The sequence below is a fragment of the Glycine soja genome, chromosome 1 (assembly GCF_004193775.1).
Source record: "Glycine soja cultivar W05 chromosome 1, ASM419377v2, whole genome shotgun sequence".
In the NCBI taxonomy this organism is placed as follows: domain Eukaryota; kingdom Viridiplantae; phylum Streptophyta; class Magnoliopsida; order Fabales; family Fabaceae; genus Glycine; species Glycine soja.
The window spans coordinates 24,670,974-24,691,472 of NC_041002.1; the positions used below are offsets into that span (position 1 = coordinate 24,670,974).

General features: G+C 33.6%; 1 pseudogene; it reads left to right on the forward strand.

The window, feature by feature from the left end:
- The first annotated feature begins 1,983 nt into the window (after window positions 1–1,983).
- On the forward strand, window positions 1,984–2,084 carry LOC114368435 (annotated as a pseudogene).
- The last annotated feature ends 18,415 nt before the right edge of the window (window positions 2,085–20,499 follow it).

A 20,499-nucleotide genomic window follows, 5' to 3' on the forward strand; every position in this document is an offset into this window, starting at 1 on the left:
TAGCCCATGGGCCCGAAATCTACCCTAAGGCTCATGAGAATCCTAGGGCCTTCTCTTGCATCTTTGGCCCAATCTTCTTGGATTCTTCTATCCAATGTCCTTGGGGGGTAGGATTGCATCAGATGACTCTAAGCTCTTCAAACACTCTTCAATTTATTTCTCCTCTTCCTCATTTAGCGCTTCAAATGCAGCTATAAGGGTTTTCTCAAGAAGTGAAGCATTAGACAATTTCTTCTTAGAGTGGACGAAAACTTCATCAAGAACATCCATCCAGAAAACAAGATTTCTCATCTTTTGGGTGATTCATAGACTTTAACACATTGAATGTGACCTCTTCATCATTCACCCTAAGCTTTATTTGGTCATCATTCACATCAACCAAAATACTAGTTGTGTTCATGAAGGGTCTTCCCAAAATAAGTGGCACTTCAGAGTACTCTTCCATGTCCATCACTACAAAGTCGACAGGAAAAATGAATTTATCCACCTTGACAAGTACATCTTCAAGAACACCATATGGATACTTAATGGAACAGTCCACTAATTAGAGGGTTATCTGTATAGGCTTAAGTTCAAGATCACCAATTTTTGCTGATAAAGAGATAGGCATAAGATTGAGGCTAGCTCCAAGGTCAAGTAAAGCTCTCCCCACCTTGAGTTTTCCAATAATTATTGGAATAGTGAAGCTACTAGTATCTTGGAGTTTTGATTGCAAATCCTTTAGGAAAAATGCACTACATCAGGCCGACAATTGACTTGTATCTTGCTCAATGAATCTTTTCTTGGTGAGAAGCTCTTTATAAATTTGGCATATGCGGTTATTTGCTCTAGAGCTTCCAAAAAAGGAGCATTGACTTGCAATCTTTTGCAAATCTCTAGAAACCTTGCATACTTTCTTTCCTTGTCCTTCCTTGTAGGAGCATGTGGATATGGAAGATCCTTGGGGGAAGGATTCATCACCACATTTTTTCTTTTCTTTCATTAATTGGCTTTTTCTTTTCAACTCCCCACCACTCTTTACTACCTCATTCTCACTCTTTTTTTTTTCTTACTCATGTTTTTCAGTATTATCACTTTTTTTCTCACCTTCTTCCTCAAGCTCATTTTCCTCATCCTTATTGACTTCCTCAACTACAACTTCTTACTCACTTTTTTCTTTACTCAAATCACCTACCAATGTACATTTCCTTTGTAGTAATGGCCTTGTATTGCTCCATAGGATTAGTTTGAGTATTGGTGACAAGAGGCCTACTTTTATGCTCTATCACTTCCTTGGCAATTTGTCCCATTTGTACCTCAAGGTTCTTGCTAGAAGCATCCTTATTCTTTTGGTTGGTGACAGAGATTTGCATGAATTGATTAAGAGTGTCTTCTAACTTAGAAGTATAGTCTTGATGAAGAGGTTTATATGGATGGCCTTGTTGAGCTTGATTACCATGAGGTGGTTGTCTATTGAAGGAACCAACATCTTGCTTCCAATCATAGTTGTTGTTGTTCCTCCACCCTTAATTAAAGGCATTGTTGTAAGGAGGATTTCTATAGTTTCTTTGTTGATTTTGATTTCCCATGTAATTCTTTTCTTCTTGGGAACCACCAAGTATGAAGCATTGATCACTTGGACAACCACCTCTACAAAGAGTGCAACTTAACACTTGTTGAGTACCAGATTATGTAGCTTGCACACTTTGGAGTTGAGAATTTTTTGAAATTTGCTTGGTTAGTGCATCAAGTTGTTAAGTGAGTAGCTTGTTTTGAGCTAAAATTGCATCATGAGAATTTAACTCAAGAACTCCTCCATTTTGTGTGGGAGTAAGAATTCTATCATGAAGAACCTCGTAGTCATTTGAGGTGTTATTCTCAATGATCTCCTTGGCTTCATCTGGTGTCTTGTACATAATTTTTCTTCTAGTTGAAGCATTAAGCATAAGTTTAGTTTGGGGTCTCAACCCCACCAAGAAAGTGTTAATTTGACCTCCATCATCAAGGCCATGAGCTAGACATTGTTTAAATAGACTATTAAACCACTCCCAAGCTTCACAAAGGGGCTCATCAACTCCTTGAGTGAAAGTAGCAATCACTGGCTTCTTTTGATTGATCTTGGATTAAGGGAAAAATCTATTCAAGAATTTGTCACAAAGCCCATCCCAAGTCAAAGGAAAGCTAGGAGGAATAGCTTGGTACCAATGCTCAGCCTTGTCAGCAAGTGAAAATGAGAAAAGACTAATACAAATGAAATCATCATCCACTTGATGAATCTTCACTGTATTGCAAATATGCACAAAGGTAGTCAAGTGGGCATAATGATCTTCATAATCAAAGCCATGTAACTTGTTTTGTTGGACCAATCCAATGAGAGATGCCCTTATTTCCACATTGTGAGCCACCACTCATGTTTGGCAAAACAAGTGAATTGGGCTCTAGTCTAGCTAGCCTCTCTAGTGTTTTCCTTTTCTTTTTCAAACTGTTGTTTCTCCTAACTATCCTCTCAACTTCTGGGTCGAAAAATAAAAGATCAATTGAGCTTCTAGTTTGCATAAACAAGGAAAATCAAACACTGAAGAAGAAAAGTTAGCACAAGAAAACAAAGTAGGAAAATAAATCTGAAGAACAAAAGAATGAAACCTAGATAAGTACGAAAATGTGAAAATCCCTAATATTAAGATGCAAATCCACAACAACAGCGCCAAAAACTTGTTACTTCTTTGGCAAGCATACCAAATCACACAAGTAGCATAAAATGGAAAGTCCAAGTCTCGTTTTCCCAAAGGACTTGAGAAATATTTGGAAATTCATACATTTTTTTACTTACTAGACAAAATATAGAGTAAATTTAAATTTATCCTGGTTATGGGTTGAGGTTAAGGTGAAAACTTGAAATAAAACTACTAAAAGGGTTTTTTTTTCAAAGATCTAGATTATAGACAAATGTTGCAAGAAACAATTATAAAAAATGTTGGGGTTCGACTTCACTAAACCACTCCCTTGTGCATACACAAGCTATTAATAAATGTTTATCATTCCTTTGTTATCATCAACTCATAAAAATGCTCAATCTCTAATTCCTTACAAGAAGAGCCTATGCCCCTTGAGTAAACTACCAATCCCTTGCATAGCTTAGCCCTGTTACATTTTTTAAGAAAAGGAGTCAAAGGTGACTAATGTGTCTTGCTCTATTCCTAGCAACAATACCCATTAGGTTCTATTCTCCGGTTCATAGTCCAAATACATTTTCCAAACGCTTTTAAACCATAGAATCAAGCAAATGGTTGGCAAGCCAAAGCAAACATTAAGCAAAGAAGAAAAACACATAATTGGGAATAATAAACATGATATATATGAGTTTGGGTTTAGTTAGATCAAACCCCAACAAGGGAGGGGAGCTCAGCCAATCATAATTGAAATGAGCATCCAAAATGGTGAAGAGAAGAAGATGATGAAAAATGGAGGAATGAGAGTCTCCTAAGCTTCACTCTTTTTGTCCTAACCTAGGTCAAAGAAGAATAGTTATATTCTCCCTCCAAAAATCCCCTTTAATTGCTTTGTATCTTGCTCATAAAGTGTCAGCATGACAATTTTGGCGAAGCCAAAATTAAGTTTTGGCTAGGACAGAGCCTCAAATATGCTTATTGGTAGGATTTTGGCTGGGTTGACCAAATGGGCTAGCTGGACTAAAACGTCATTTCTTAAAATTATTCTCTCTTTGTCAGTGTGCTAGCTGAGCTAGCCTACTCTTCTAGATGGACTAGAATTGCCTCCAACATGTGAAATTCTATTGACTTACTTCTAGCATAGCAAACACTATATTTCAGCTAGGCCAAGATTTCTTCCCATGAAAGGTTTCTTTCTGACTTCTGTTTGGCTGGGCAGCACTCTTTGTTCTGGCTGGGTCGGTGGTAACATTCTACTTCGAGCTTGATCCTAAGATTCTCAGAAACCCAACTCCAATTTTATATCTCAAAATATTTAAAACATGAGACTAAATTCAAAATTTGTGCAACTAAGCATATGCATAAAAACTAAATCTTTTGAACTAAAAAAGGGTGAAAACAAGGATTTAAGTAAAGGATAGATGAAGTAATTGCACTTATATATACCCAAAGGTAAGTATAAAATGCAACTATCAAATTTTCAACCTCGTCTATTTTTCCTCTTGTTCAATATGGATTGCTATGCCTAATGTACCCATTATTGTTTCACAAATTCAGAAGCTTTCATGGATATGGTTTAAGCATATTGGCTTTTTTTCTTCTACAATATCTATATCTTACTAGTTAAATAATCAGATAGATTTGTCTTAGGGATGTTTCTTGATTGTTTTTTTTATTCATCTTGTAGACTTTCTGTCATTTCTTGGGTCACAATTCGTGGCCTCTGTTTAATGAATAAATTTTTATTTGCCTTTTAAAAAAACCTTTAAAAATGGTTGGGAATTTTTTTATGTCCATGAATAATTAAAACATGTGCTTGTCTAATATTTTTTCTAGAAATATATATTATACTTACTAAAATATCCTTGTAGCATACTTGGTGTATTTGGAAACTATCTTGTAGCACACTTAAAGTAGTTGGTTAGAGCAAAAAGATTCCAATAAAGAGGGTAGTTGGGTAGTGGATAGTAAGGAGTGTATATGCATATTTTTACTCATCAAGAGTGATCCTTGTCCATGGGAATAAATATTTCCTACTCTCTTCATTGGGAATAAATATTGATTAAAGGTGAGATTATGATTTACCTAAAAATAAAATATATCCAAAATTAATTATTTTATTAGTTTGTAAAAAACACGGGATAAATTTTCTCGTCATATATTCCCAGGACTAAGACATTTACCCATAAAACAAACACCCAGTCATGTTCTCCAAAGAGAGATGCTTGTGCACTGATAAATATATGGTAGGGTCCATGCTAAAACCTCCAAGTTCCTCTATGTTTTCTTGAGTGCAAAAGTTCATGCTCTTTGAATTGTCTTCTTTACATCCCTCAAAGTTGGATCGAAGTTGAAGTAATAAAATTATTTTAAAGGATTTATTTTTTAATTAATTAAAATCATATATAATATTAATTTATACAAACATTATAATAATATCAAGTTAATTAGTGATATATCAAAGATGTTTTTTTCATATTTAATATCTCATTTTCTTATTATCACTACTAAAAAACACTTTTTATATGTCTTTTTACATTGACTCTAAAAAGGACTGATGTTAACAAATGTAATGCTTGTGGTTGTGTGACTCATGAGCGAAATGGGCATTTTGTTTTTTTTTTGTGTTTTAATTTAAAGTCTTGTTCTTTTTCTTTGTTTCTGCTGAGTAGTTGTGCTAGTGCAAGAAGCAAGCACTAAGTAGTTGTGATGGTGCTGCTCTGTTCCTTCACAAATCATAACATTTTCAGCTAGTGTGATATAGAGTGGTTGGATGAGTGGATTTGATAGATTCTTTTCACAAAGGATTGGTTAAAAATACTTGGAGCAACATATCTTAATGAGGCTTACGAAAAAAGTGTATCTAATCATTTTGATTTTTGTGCCATCATTTTAAAGTAGAAGGATCTTAATTGGGAACCCAAGCTTTTTCGCATCTTAAATTCATGGTGAGAGGATAAAGGGTACAATCAGTTTGTTAAATGTTTATGCACACCCATTCATAAAACTTTAATGTGGCTCTGGTACAGTAAAGAACTCTAATTTGGATCAATCTTGTATGAACATTGATCTCTTTGCAAATTAACAAATATAAACATGAGTGATAAAAAATATCCCTAAAAATCTTCCTAGAAATTTGTCCTAAAAATACTAATATACAAATTTATTATATACCACTACGGGAAAAAGAGACTTTGGCAATGATTTTTTAACACATTCAAAGACGGTTTTAAACCATCTTTGAAGCCAACGTTGTGGGAAGTTAAGACTTTTCACGACGGTTCTTAAAAAATCATTTTAGAAAAACTACCATTCTAAGACAATTTTTAGGCAATAATTGTCTTAGAATATCTTTTTTTAAAAAAAATAAAAATTGAGAATTCTAAGATGGATTTTGGAAAAACCGTCTTATAATGTCTTTTTTTAAAAAAAATTGAAAAATTGAAAATTCTAAGATGATTCTTTGAACATTCTAAGATGGTTTTTTTAAAGAACCACATTAGAATGTCTTTTTTTTAAAAAAAAAATTAATAATTCTTAAGACAATTTTTTTCCGAGAAACATCTTAGAATGCCTTTTAAAAAAAAATTAAAGAAACGTTGAGAAGGTAATATTCCACCACTGCCATAGATACAGAAAATGTCATCACCAAAGTGGATGAAGCACTTGCAACCTTTTATGGAAAATTACAAAATCAAAGTTATTTCCAACAAAAAATCTCTATAGACTTAATGGAAAAATTAAAAGAAGGTACCTGAAGAGGAATTAAGAATATATCCCAACACAAATTAAAATGTCACTCTTAACTTGAGCATTGATTAGATTGGTATCATAGATGATGCTACCAAGAGCAATATCCCAATGCCATGTGGATTAGTCCATTATCAACTTACGACAATGAAATGCAATTAAAAAGAGTACCAGAAAAAAAATAGAAACTTGAAAATAATGACTCAGCAAAGCCAAATGGTAAAAAAGAAAAATGAAAAACATGAGAATAAAAAAATTGCAATGAGGGTACAAAAGTTCTTAAAAATTTTACTGCAAAATGAAAAAACAAGTCTCCATATAACATTAAATTTCAAAGAGTACTCCAACCTTAACAAATACTATATATATTTATGCTTTCAATCGACTTGTAAATTGATCCATCAAGATCCAATAAACATAATTGTATAAATTTCTAGTAGAAAAGAAACAAAAAAAGTAGTAATACAGAATACTAGATATATTAGCTAATAGCCACCACCAAGTTTACAAAATAGTTCTTAAGTTTATCCCTTGGAATAATGTGAATATATCTTTCATCATGCAATGCAAAAAATGATGCCTATAATTTTTTATCCCTTAGAACAAATATGTGGGACATCATGCCAAACTCTATATAATTGAATCCACATCAAAATAAGATTAGTACAAATTTTGAGACCAATGACAAGCTTAAAAAATAGGATATGGTAGTTTCGCCAACCCTTTATTGAGAATCGATAGTTATCATCTTATTATTGAATCTAAGAACCAAACACAACCAATGGTGCTTTGCCAAAGAAATGGTGGGATGAAATTGAACGGTACGTACCATATGTGAAGTCCATTTCTGCATTAAAGGCCCAACATGTATTTAATGTTGGTTAAACCATGATAATGTAACATGCTATAGAAGCTTTTCTGGCATGCCTATCGTCGCTCGTGATAAGGTCAAGTGTCCTATTCACGGCAGTTAAAGAGAACTTGTTAAAGAAAAAAATAGAAAGTATTTAATAAGATAATAATTTTTAAGGAAAGACTTGACTTTCTACTTCCTTTTGTTTTTTTTTTCATTTTAATATATTTTTTTAAAATTGATCCTATTTGTCAAATGTGACAATAAAAAATGCTATAATTGAAACAAAAGAGATAAAATTAAAAACAAACAAAAGTTAAACCACCAAACTCAAATAAAATGAAATTAAAGGACAACGTAGATTACAAAAGTTTTCAACTTTTAGTCTATTAAAAACTTTAAAAAAATATTTCATTTTGGATTTTTTCAAATGCTTAACAAATTATTACTACTACAAAATAGGGTTTTAACATCAGTTATTAAAGACTTTCAACATCGGTTATTAACCGATGTTTAAAGTACCGATGTTGAAAGTATTATCGTTAACATCAGTTTTTCAAAACTGATGTTAATGTAAAAATATAACATCGATTATTTAAATAACAAATGTTATATCTTCAGATTAACATCGGTTTTTACAAAAACCGATGTTGCTAGTAATAAGTCAACATCGGTTTTTTAAAAAACCAATGTTGTTAGTAGCAGTTAACATCGGTTTTTTTTTTTTAAAAACGATGTTGTTAGTGGAAGTTAGCATCGATTTATTTAAAAAAACCGATGTTGTTTTTAGGATTTTTTTGATATGTTGTCTGTTTTTTCAACAACCCCAAAATTAACTTGCAAATTTTAAAAGTAGACCACATAACATATAATTTTCATTCTATTTTGAAACAGTTTTCACCAGAAATTCCATGAGAAATTTATTAATTACTATGAATTAAAAGAATATTTAATGTTAAGGAGACATGAATTGTAAAAAATGTAAAGTAAACTACAATTACAAAATTGCCTAAACATCCTAGGTTTCATTTTTAACTTTCAAAGAATACTTTGCCCACTAGATGCGAAACACCTTCAATCTCTCTGGTTCTAATGGTCTAGCATCATTGAAATATTGCATGATATAATAAAACATAAGTTAATAATATATTACCAATCATAATAAAATGAAATTTTTTTGACTTTCAGTGCTTCCATTTTGTCTATTACACTAAATACATTATGAAATTTAGATATTCAACGTTAAGTACAAATTATTCTACACAGTACTAAAATATAACTAGAAGCATTGTTTAAATGACTTACTTTAACAATAATCCACCTAGTAGCAACCTTGGATTTACTTTGTGGAGTATCGTCAAGTCCTTTCAAATCACTGTTGAATACAAACATGAATTCTTATTGTACAATTAAAATATTGATGTTCCTGATTAATGCTAAGGCAAATGTATTGAAAAACAACACTGACCTGTTAATTATTCCTTCGAGGTAGTTGTCTGGCCGATTATGCAATGAACAAAACCAGATGCCAACATTTTCCTTAGGCAAAATGACAACCATTTGTCAATGTGCACTGCAGTGGAGACCAATATAGGTTATTATACTATTATACATTATTTAAATTCATTTGTTCATTTTAACTTACCCATTCAGGTAGGCTCCTAGGTACACGTTTTGAATTCTGCATCCAATTCTTAATGTAACTTTCTGATTCAAATTGCAATTGCCTAGATCTTTAGATGGATTGTGGCTCGAGGAATCCATACACATTGGCATTCCCTGTTCGCATCCTTGTCTCAGTCATATGCCTATTTTTGTTAACATAAAGTAAATTTTGTATGACTTTAAAACAATAAGTTAGGTAATAAACAATAATGTAAACTGACTTACAGAATCCATAATTGTATAACAGAGATGTTGAGACAGTGACTGTAGAAGCAAGCTTCATGATGATGAACAACAATTTTGATAATGCCAAAAGCCCAAATCATTGATTCAAGATTGATTCAAGACTTCAAGATCAAGCATCAAGAATCTAATCCAAGATTCAAGATTCAAGAGAAGAAATCAAGAAGCAATAAGTCAAGACTTCATATAGGATAAGTATTAAAAGATTTTTTCAAAAACCAAATAGCACAGTTTTGTTTTACAAAAGAGTTTTCTCAAATTTTCTAAGTTACCAGAGTTTTTACTTTCTGGTAATCAATTACCAGTTGGCAATAATCAATTACCAGTGACCAGTTTGGTTTTCAAAATATTTTCAAATGATTTGCAACGTTCCAAAATGATTTTCAAATAGTGTAATCGATTACACAATATTAGTAATCGATTACAAGTGAATCTGAACGTTGGAATTCAAATCCAATTGTGAAGAGTCACAACTTTTCATAAAATACATTGTGTAATCGATTACACCTTGTGGTAATCGATTACCAGTGAATAGTTTTGAAGAAAAAGTTAAGAGTTATAACTCTTAACATGATTTTCTCAAAAGTCATAACTCTTCCAATGGTTTTTTGACCAGACATGTGTAGAAGCAAAGCTTCATGGTGAATCAAGAGTGATTTAAAGATGTTTTGATGATAACAAAAGATGATGACAAAGGTGATGACAAAAAGCTCAAAGGTCAATCAAAGAATGAGTTCAAGATGTTCAAGATAGAATCAAGAACACTTCAAGATTCAAGAGGAAAGTTGAATTCAAGAATCAAGATTCAAGATTCAAGAGATCAAGGTTCAAGACTCAAGATTCAAGAATCAAGAAAAGGCTATTCAAGAATCAAGAAAAAGCTTAATCAAGATAAGTATGAAAAGGTTTTTTCAAAAACTGAGTAGCACATGGATTTTTCTCAAAACATGTTTACCAAAGAGTTTTTACTCTCTGGTAATCGATTACCAGTAGCAAAATGGATTTGAAAAAGTTTTCAAACTGAATTTACAACGTTCCAATTAATTTCAAAAAGCTGTAATCGATTACAATGTTTTGATAATCGATTTCCAGTGCCTTTGAACGTTGAAATTCAAATTCAAATGTGAAGAGTCACATCCTTTCACATAAAAGCCTTGTGTAATCGATTACACTGATTAAGTAATCGATTACCAGTGATTGTTTTTGAATAAATCAAAAGATGTAACTCTTCAAAAGGTTTTTGACTTTTTCAAATTGGTTTTAAGTTTATCTAAAAGTTATAACTCTTCTAAATGGTCCTCTTGACCAGACATGAAGAGTCTATAAAAGCAAGGCTTTGTTTTGTATTTTTAATCATTCATTCAATCAATCTTTCTAATACTTTTCCAATCAATCTTATACAATCCTTTACAAGCCTTGAATCTCTTTGAACTTCTTCTTCTTCTTTGTGCCAAAAACTTTCCAAAGTTTTCTGGTTTTCTGAACCTTGAAAACTTGTGCTATTCATTCTTTTAATCTCTTCTCCCTTTGCCAAAAAGAATTCGCCAAGGACTAACCGCCTGAATTCTTTTTGTGTCTCTTTTCTCCCTTTTCCAAAAGAACAAAGGACTAACCGCCTGAATTCTTTTGTGTCTCCCTTCTCCCTTGTCAAAGAATTCAAAACGACACAGTCTGAGAATTATTTTGATTCTTCCATTTCCCTTATACAAAAGTATTCAAAGGACTAACCACCTGAGAATTCGTTTGTATCCCCATTCACAAAGTATCAAAGCTTTAACCGCCTGAGATCTTTGCCTTAACACATTGGAGGGTACATCCTTTGTGGTATAAGTAGAGGGTACATCTACTTGGGTTTGACTGAGAACAAGAGAGGGTACATCTCTTGTGGATCAGTTCTAGTGGAGGGTACATCCACTAGGGTTTCGAAGAGAACAAGGGAGGGTACATCCCTTGTGGATCTTTGCTTGTAAAAGGATTTTTACAAGGTTGAAAGAAATCTCAAGGACCGCAGGTCTCTTGGGGATTGGATGTAGGCATGGGTTGTTGCCGAACCAGTATAAAAACTCTTGTGTGTTTGTCTCCTTCTTCCCTACTCTTTTAATTTTTGCTGTGCATTTAATTTCCGCTTTTACTTTCTGTTAAGTTTCTCTTATACTCCTTATTCTCTTAACAACTTAGTAAAAGCCTTAGAAGAGTAATTTTTTAGTTAGTAAAGGTTTAGGAATAATTAATTTAACCCCCCCTTCTTAATTATTCTGAGGCCACTTGATCCAACAACATGAAGGGTCTATAAAAGCAAGACCTTGGCACACATTTTACAAGAATCCAAAAAACACATATCTCTTTCAAATCTTTTTTTACCATTGCCCATTGTTTTTCTTTGCAAAAACTCTCGCCAAAAAGCTTTCTAAACTTCGGTTTCAAAACTTTGTTTTTCTGCAAGTGGAAATTCTGCAGAAAACAAAAGTGTGTTATCTTTTCATCCTTCTCCCTCTTGCCAAAAGATTCAAAGGACTAACCGCCTAAGAATTCTTTTGATTCTTCATTCTCCCTCTTGCCAAAAGATTCAAAGGACTAACCGCCTGAGAATTCTTTTGATTCTTCCTCTTCCCTTTAAACAAAAGATTTCAAAGGACTAACCGCCTGAGATATCTTTTGTTTCCCCTTACAAAGATTCAAGGTACTAACCGCCTAAGAATTCTTTGTCTTAACACATTGGAGGGTACATCCTTTGTGGTACAAGTAGAGCGTACATCTACTTGGGTTGTAATATTGAGAACAAGAGAGGGTACATCTCTTGTGGATCGGTTCAAGTGGAGTGTACATCCACTTGGTTGTTCAAAGAGAACAAGGAAGGGTACATCCCTTGTGGATCTTTGCTTGTAAAGGATTTTACAAGGTTATTGGAAATCTCAAGAACCGATGGTTGCTTGGGGACTGGACGTAGGCACGGGTTGTGGCCGAACCAGTATAAATCTTGTGTTTGTCTTTCTTCTTCCCTACACTCTTTATTTCTTCGTTGTGCACTTTTTGTTTCCGCTTTACTTTTGTCTAAGTTATTGTTTATGTTCTTTACTTTCTCATAACTTAGTAGTAAAGCCTAATTGAATCTAGTAACATTAAGAAGGATAATTTTTAATTAGTCAAGACACATTCATAATTAATTCAAACCCCCCTTCTTAATTATTCTGAGGCCACTTGATCCAACAGTGACCATCGTGTGTTATTTCAGACAGATCTTAATGCTTTATGTACAAGGGGAAGTTCTTATTAAACACCCAAAACACGGTAGCATTCCACATAACCTACAACAGCTTCAGAAAAAGCTATGGGATGGTCAATGTCATTAGATATAGGGGATCATCAACATTATGATCTTGTCTATCTGTAGGTTTCGCTGGTCCCACAAGTCCCTGTTTATCCAACACAATTAATTAACATAATTTAATTACAGTGGACACTTTAATTGAAAAAAGAAACATTTAATGACACTGAAATACTTGTTCTGATAAACGCTAGACAAGATGTGTCGACCAAGCAAGGAAGGTGTTAAGTGCTTGCCCCACCAACTAAACCTCTTCAGTGGGTACAAGAATGAGAGCATCTGCATCTCTAACCTCCTCAACACCAACCTTGACCTCATGCAACAAATGAATATTGTGAACGGTTGTGGATCCCTCATAAAGTATTCCTAGGGCAACCAGGCAGGGAGGATTTTCTTCGATGTACAACCTTTATTTGTCTAAGTCACCCGTGTCTGAATCATTCCTTGAGGGATCAACACAACTCTCCTTTGTGCTGACACAAGCAGCTGAAGGACCAACCTCAGGCTCAAGAGGCAGTATGACTCCCTGTGATTGCATCTGCGACTGAAACTGGGACTGCATCTAGTTGAAGGATAACATTTGCTGTCAAGTCACTTTTTCTGTGATCGACACCTCCAGCTGGTCCCTGATTTGTTGTGTCAACTGCTCTAGGTCTTCAGGAGCCATAGAGGAAGATGTGTGGGAGGTCCTTGGAGCCGATCCAAAGTATTTCTTGATCGTGACACCGGCTCTAGTAGCACACACACGACCAGGGTGTTCTGGTCACCCAATGGCAGCAGTCAGTACATCTTAACGTCCATGGGCAACAAAGGAACCTTGTGAGACCTACTCCTCCAATGAATCTTGTAAAGAACGAATTTATTGGTTTACTCAATCACACAATAAACATAAATAATTGCAATTAATAATTGAAAGTGACTTACAATCTTCTCAGCAATTTCCTTTGCTGCCTCAGACGTCATTTGCCCAGTTTCCTTAGTGCGGGTCATCTTCCACTTCACCTGTCGTCTGATAGGAGATGGAGGATCAATCACGGTATTAGTGCTTCCAGACTGAGCAGCTTCCTCCAGTTTTTTCTTTCTCTTCTCATCCGTCAACTTGTTTTCTAAATATTCATAACCCCCATGAGACAACACGTGAGGGGTGGTGTTTTGTTTCTGGATGGCTTGTGCCTTTTTTCGCGCATCCTGTGGAAATTAAACATTATTTAAAGTTATCATTACAATGTATAAAAGTAAGTCAATTTACAGTTTAAAACAATGAAAATCACAAACTTAGCTCCCACAAAGGGTCTTTGCGGGTCTAACAAAATTGGGCTCATTTCTCCTTACTAATGTCGTAAATTTCGCATACAATGTCATCAACACTTTCCTTGTCGGCTGCAAGTGCCTATTTCAACGTCAAATCAAATTTAAATTGTCTCTACCACTCCACCATAGTCTAAAGTATTTTCTTTTTTTTCCTCAGATCAGATGCTTTAGGGATATCAAATTCAGCCTGGCAAACAGAAAATTACATTCTATTTACTAAATTACAATTTGATTGTCAATCAACAAAATGTAACATTTAACTAAAATACCTTAATATCCTCCCATATCACATCCTTCTGAGCAGCAAGGAATTGTTTCTAATTCTTGTATGTGACATCCACCTTATCACATATGACGATCCCCAAATATGTTCTTAACTTCTTTCTGTGGGGACCTTTGGCTTTCCCGGTCGTAGGATCAACATGGACCAGCGGTCTCTCTGCCCCAATTGGTCTAGTCGCCAATGATCTTAGTTGTGTGGTTTTTCTTGTCTGCTTCAAGGTAGATGACAACTGTGATGCTGCACCAGTAAGAGGAGGAGGAGGGAGCTGGGTGGTGTAGCCATTTGTCTATAAAGAAAAAAAAAATAGTTAATTAACATTATCACAAAACTGAATAACTTATGTAAATGAATGGACTGAAATGAAATACATAATAAGAAAATTACATTAGACGGTGTTAATTAATTCTCCTTCATCATGATCATTACAATTAACATGAATATCGTCAGCTTCTTCTTCTCCGACGATGTTAGGTGACATTTGTGTGGACAAAGGACTAACATAAGTATCAATGTATGAATCATCAAGTTCAACATTAACACCAACTGTTTTCCTGTGTAGAACCACTAACCACCTTTCATCACAAGGGTCTTGAACATAAAATACCTGTTTAGCTTGTTCCGCCATTATGAAAGGGTCATTCTGGTAAGTGAGTTTCTTTAGATCTACCAACGTAAATCCTACATCATCGGTCTGCACACCGGTATTGTTGTAAACCCATTTACATTTGAAAACATAGACAATAATTTGACATAGTTTAGCTCCCAAATTCCGTCAATGAAACCAAAGTAAGGGATGGAAGTTACGCAGATATTTTCACCATGTACACTAGTGAAGTGGTGAGATTCAGCCCTTAGGGTGACCCCACTATTTTGCATTGTACTTTTCTCGTCTTATGCTTTTGTGTAGAAGGAATACTTGTTTATATCGTATCGTTTCCAAGTTATAACATCTCTTTTAGGCCCATTTGCTAGTTTTATTAACGTTTTAGAAGCATTATAATCAACAAAGATTGTATCTTTAAACCAATACAGGAAAGTTTTGTTGTGCTCTTTCAAATCCCTATTCTTTGACATTTTTGGATTACTTTCCTTCATTAAACCTTCATGGTGAAGTATGTATGGCAAAACTTCATTACTGTTATTCAAAACATACAAATGAGCTTGTTGCAAATCTTCTACACTTGGAGTGATAACATGCAATCCTCTTGATCCCTTACAAGAAAGACAATACAATAGAGGTGAATAAGTTCCTAATTGTGACAGCTGAACAAACAGAATCACAGGTAGGAAAAGCTTGAACTTCATTAGCATTTGATAGATGTAAGTATCGTAAAAGACATGGCAAAAATGGAAATGCTAGATGCCTAGATGTAATTGTGTTACTATAATTCATTTGTTGTTATTTAGTAATAATGCCTGAAAGGCTGAAACTGTTACTGCAATTAGTATTAGCATGCTAAAATTTATGAACAATACATGTAACTAGTACCTGCCTATCAGGAAATAAAAAAAAGACCATAAAACAACTAGGGTCTAGGAGAACTAAGAACTCTATTGACCTTAAAACAAGCAAAATTAAGTGAATAAAGTTTAGAATAATGAGTATTTGTTCACTTAAAAAATAATAAAATAATGGAATAAGTATTCTTGTACTGCAACTAAAATAATACTATGTAGCTAAACCAATAAAGTTGTCCAGCTCTATTGGTATCAGAGGAATCACACGACTAGGGTCTAGGAGAACCAATAAAGAATAGAAAAACTAATAATAAAATCACAACTTATTTATTGGATGGGTCACAGGCCTAGGCACTCTAGCATCTCAACCTCCTTATTTTTTAATTGGACACGAACCAAAACATGACATACACAAGCACACATACAACATGCTTTTCTTACAAATACTACTACACCTCTTCTTCCGACGGCTGCATTTCTATAATTGGCATCTCATGATCAACAAAGATGTTAGGAATGTCATTGAAGAAGCATATGAAAGCTACGAGTGAAGCAAGCATGTTGACCATACTATACCACAAAATGTCAATGAGAATAACCCACATGAGTACCTCACATCCAACTATTCCTGACAGGTGGAATATTATAAGTGAACCTTGCAAGTTTATGTCAGTCACGCATGCCAGGCCATGGCAAGTGATAGAGGCGACGAAAAGAGGCATGGCTAGAGTTGATAGGAAGGGATTAGTCTCTGCCTCTGTATACTTAATTTGAATTGAACCTAACACAAAGTAAATAGAAAAACATACAAGGCTAATGCATTTCACTAATTAATTGCATTTGAACTCTACATTTGGGCTTTGGTTTCAATTCAATCAAGGCTGTGTTTTTGAAGAAGAAGGAAAATGTGTTGCTTTCCTTGTTAACAATGATCATGTGAAAATGTTCACCGTCCAATTCCACAACAGATCATACGAATTGCCTCCAAAATCAATTAGCATTTTACCAGATTGTCAAAATGTGACTTTCAATACAACAACTATAAGTTAACACCTTGTTAGAATTATTAAGTAAAGTGTGTATGCTTAATTATTATAAATAAGTCTAGTGATTAATTGTTTGATTAACTTTACTCTTTTATTTACATTCATGTATAGGTAAATACAAAGAGCAATAGAAGAATGATAAGTTCAATACAAACTTTCAGCACAGCGGATAAATGGGAGCAATTTCAAGATGTCATCCCTAACTTTGACCGGACTACATTAATATTAAACTCATTACTTGAGCAAATGAACGTAACCAAAGAAAAATCAGATTACCTTTGGTTTACTCTTAGGTTAGTTATACACAAATACATTCACTTATCTGACATAAGGGTTCAACTATATCTGACATTCCTTTTTATCTATTGAATCACATATTCACATCACTGATGGTGTAATTCATAAACTTGGTACTAACGAATTATGAAACTAATTGATTTTGTGAACAAGTTTGAACATAATTTATCTTGCAGTGAATTAAAACTCAATGCTTAGTCTGCTGCTCATGTTACCCATGCTTTTGCAGATGGCACATACCTAGGTAAATTATAATCATATATATATATATATATATATATATATATATATATATATATATATATATATATATATATATATATATATATATATATATATCAAAAGGCATAACTGGAAATTGAACCCTTTAACAAAGTCAGAGACAAGAGTAATAAAAAATAAGAAGGGAAAAAAATAAAATAAAGAGTGAAAGAGAATCTAGGTTGTTTAGATGGTAATTTTCCTTTTGTTTATTATTTGCTTGTTCAACATAAACAAAGAAAAAAGGATTAAATGAAAAAAGTGGCTGAATATTTATATCATCCAAATATACCTAGTTAATATACAAATATAATTATGAAGAAAGTGGCCTTATATGTTGATTAACTCTGGTAGGAGGAGCACGTGAAAGTCACGATGTGAAATCATTCACCACACAGTTCCCCCTAACGCTAAATGAAGGGACAAATAAGAAGATTTTTTCCAGCCCTCAAACTTGCTAATGCAAAAGGGAGAAAATTCATGCATTCTTGCTATGTTCACTAGAAGGGAATGAAAGGTAAACATAAATGGGCACATGAGTTTGTGCCAAATTATTGCCAATATGGCAATATCAGAGCCACAATTTAAAGAAATTTTTAATAGATTAATTTGATCATGTTATTATTCTTTGATTGCTTGATTAGTTCCTAAAAGCACACTTTCTATGTGGCTATAAAGTAGTGGGTGATAACAGCCAATGTGTGGATTCATGTATCAGCCCCACATTGAAGGATATTACAAAAGAGAACTAAATTAGATCCTATAATAGAAAATGTTTGGGCATTAGTCAGTCATGATCCTTCAAGCAATTAATGGGATATGATGAGTGGTGATATCTAGCATCATATATGGGAATGGGGTGCCTGCCCCAGCCTAGTTGCGACACTTGCTAAGGTTACTCCTAATTAGCATGGCACAACTTACAATCATGATTATGTTGCATAGTGTAGAGCCCGACCAGCTTCACTATGTCTTGCAAAATCCTTACTATGCTTGACTGTGGATGCACTACCATGAATCCACAATTTCATAAAATCTTAATGATCAAAAGCAATTTTCTAGTGATGAGTCTCATTGAAATCTAAGTAATAGAATATCTAAAGCAATCCTTCACTATGTATTACAATCTTAATGAATAACATGTAATAAAATATCCAAAGCTCAGAACACACAACAATAAAAGAACACCAAGGTATACACATTGTTATATTTACCATGGTGCTATACACATTACAACAGACGCCTAGCTAGCTAGCCATTAAGCATTCAAAGGACACCTAGGTATTCAATACAAGTGAGCACGACTTACCTCAATCAAAATGAGACCCTGTCAGCACGAGTGAGCACTGCAAACAGATTCCAAAGTGAGCACCCCAAACAGACCTTGGAGTGAGCATAAGTTCCACAAACCAAATCGTTGCAGTAGAAACAAACAAAGATCCTTACAGTGAGCATGAGTTCCCCAGACAAACATAGGTATTCAATACAACATGTTAAAGAGAAGAAAGAGTCACAAAACTTACCTAGGTAAGGTGGCGAGCTGTCATGGTCTCGATAAGGTTGCAGATACAAACAGATACGGTCACGAAGAAGAAGAAGCTTAGGTGGAGAAGAAGAGAGCACAAGCAAAATAGGGCTCGCATATGATATTTTAAAATGTAAGTCCAACATCGGTTTTCAATACAAAACCGATGTGAACAAAATAATGTTAATGTTAACATCGATTTTCTGGAAGAAACCAATGTTAACTTATCATACGTTAACATCAGTTTTCTAAAAACCCGATGTTAACGAACTGACGCTAACATCGGTTCTTGAAAAATCGATGTTAACATTTGTTTTCCAAGAACCGATGTTAACATCAGTTCATTAACATCGGGTTTTCAGAAAATTGATGTTAACGGATACACATTATTTACAATTATGCCACCACATTTATCTTAACATCGGTTTTATGAAAAATCGATGTTAATCTGGCAATGTTAAATCTACTTTTTGTAGTAGTGTATATTAAAGCTTTTTCATTAGCATTTGCATCATGTATTCATAAATTATAATTTATTTGTTCACATTATATGCCATCAATTCATTACATGCTTCTACAGAAGCTGAAAACCCACAAAATTGAAATTATAGCAGCATGACCTCATTTTTTAGTGTGGAAAATGAGCCAAATAAATAGTAAGAATAATATAAAAAGCAGAAAATATTTGCAACATAAAGAAAACCTTAGTATTGATTTATATATATATATATATATATATATATATATATATATATATATATATAGAGAGAGAGAGAGAGAGAGAGAGAGAGAGAGGGGGGGGGGGGGGAGAAAGAGAAAGAGAAGTCAAGGCAACCATAAAAGACATTTATTGGAGCTTTAAAATCTATATATATATATTGAATGTGCATAATGATAGCTTTAAAATCTAGCATTGTTAGCAAACAAAACACAATGAAACAGAATTCAGAAATAGATTCAAGGTTTTCATGTTAATAATACATTATAGCTCACTTACATATTGGCTTGTTTTTTTGCAACAGTAGCAATCTTTGACAATGTCCCATAAGGATAGAAGCATGTCTTTATACCTGTAAATCCAATTATCCACTTATTACTTAAGATGAAAAGTAAAGCAGGATTGGAGAGCTCCGTTGAGATTCACCTCCCCTTATTATATTGGTTTAAGTGCTTATTTGGAGAACAAGGGGGTTATTACTTATTATGCTCATTGAAACTACACCTATAAAATTACTACAACTTAACACAATTACTTAATATGCATATTTGACAATAATGACCAAGAGAAACTCAAATAACACGATCTAGTGGCAAAGGAGCAACAATAAATTGAAAGTTCACATTTCATAATTAGACATGAGAAAAGATACATTGTAATAAGTTATCTGTAAGACATTATTTTCCATTCCTACTAATCTTATTCATTTAAACAATTAAAATTACATAAATATTAGTGATTACATCTATATTACAGGATAAATAAATAGCACATTGAAAAAAAACCCTTATTTGAAAGTTTTCACTCTTAATCTCATATCACTAATTTTAGTGTTTCTTTGCCTAAATTTCACAACATATCATATCTTAGCATGTTGTGGGATGGAATATAAGAATAAGGCTTCCCTGCAAACTCCCACAACATAAGGCAGTAAAAATGAAACAAAATAATGCACCCCCGACAAAGTAAAGTTCACCACCATATTTCATGAGTATAGATATATAAAGAATGGTTGATTCTTTTCTCGTCAAATCAAGTTGAACCCAATTCAAAAAATAACTAGCCACATCTATAGGTATATTAGTCTCTTAATTTGTTCTAGACAAATGAAGAAGG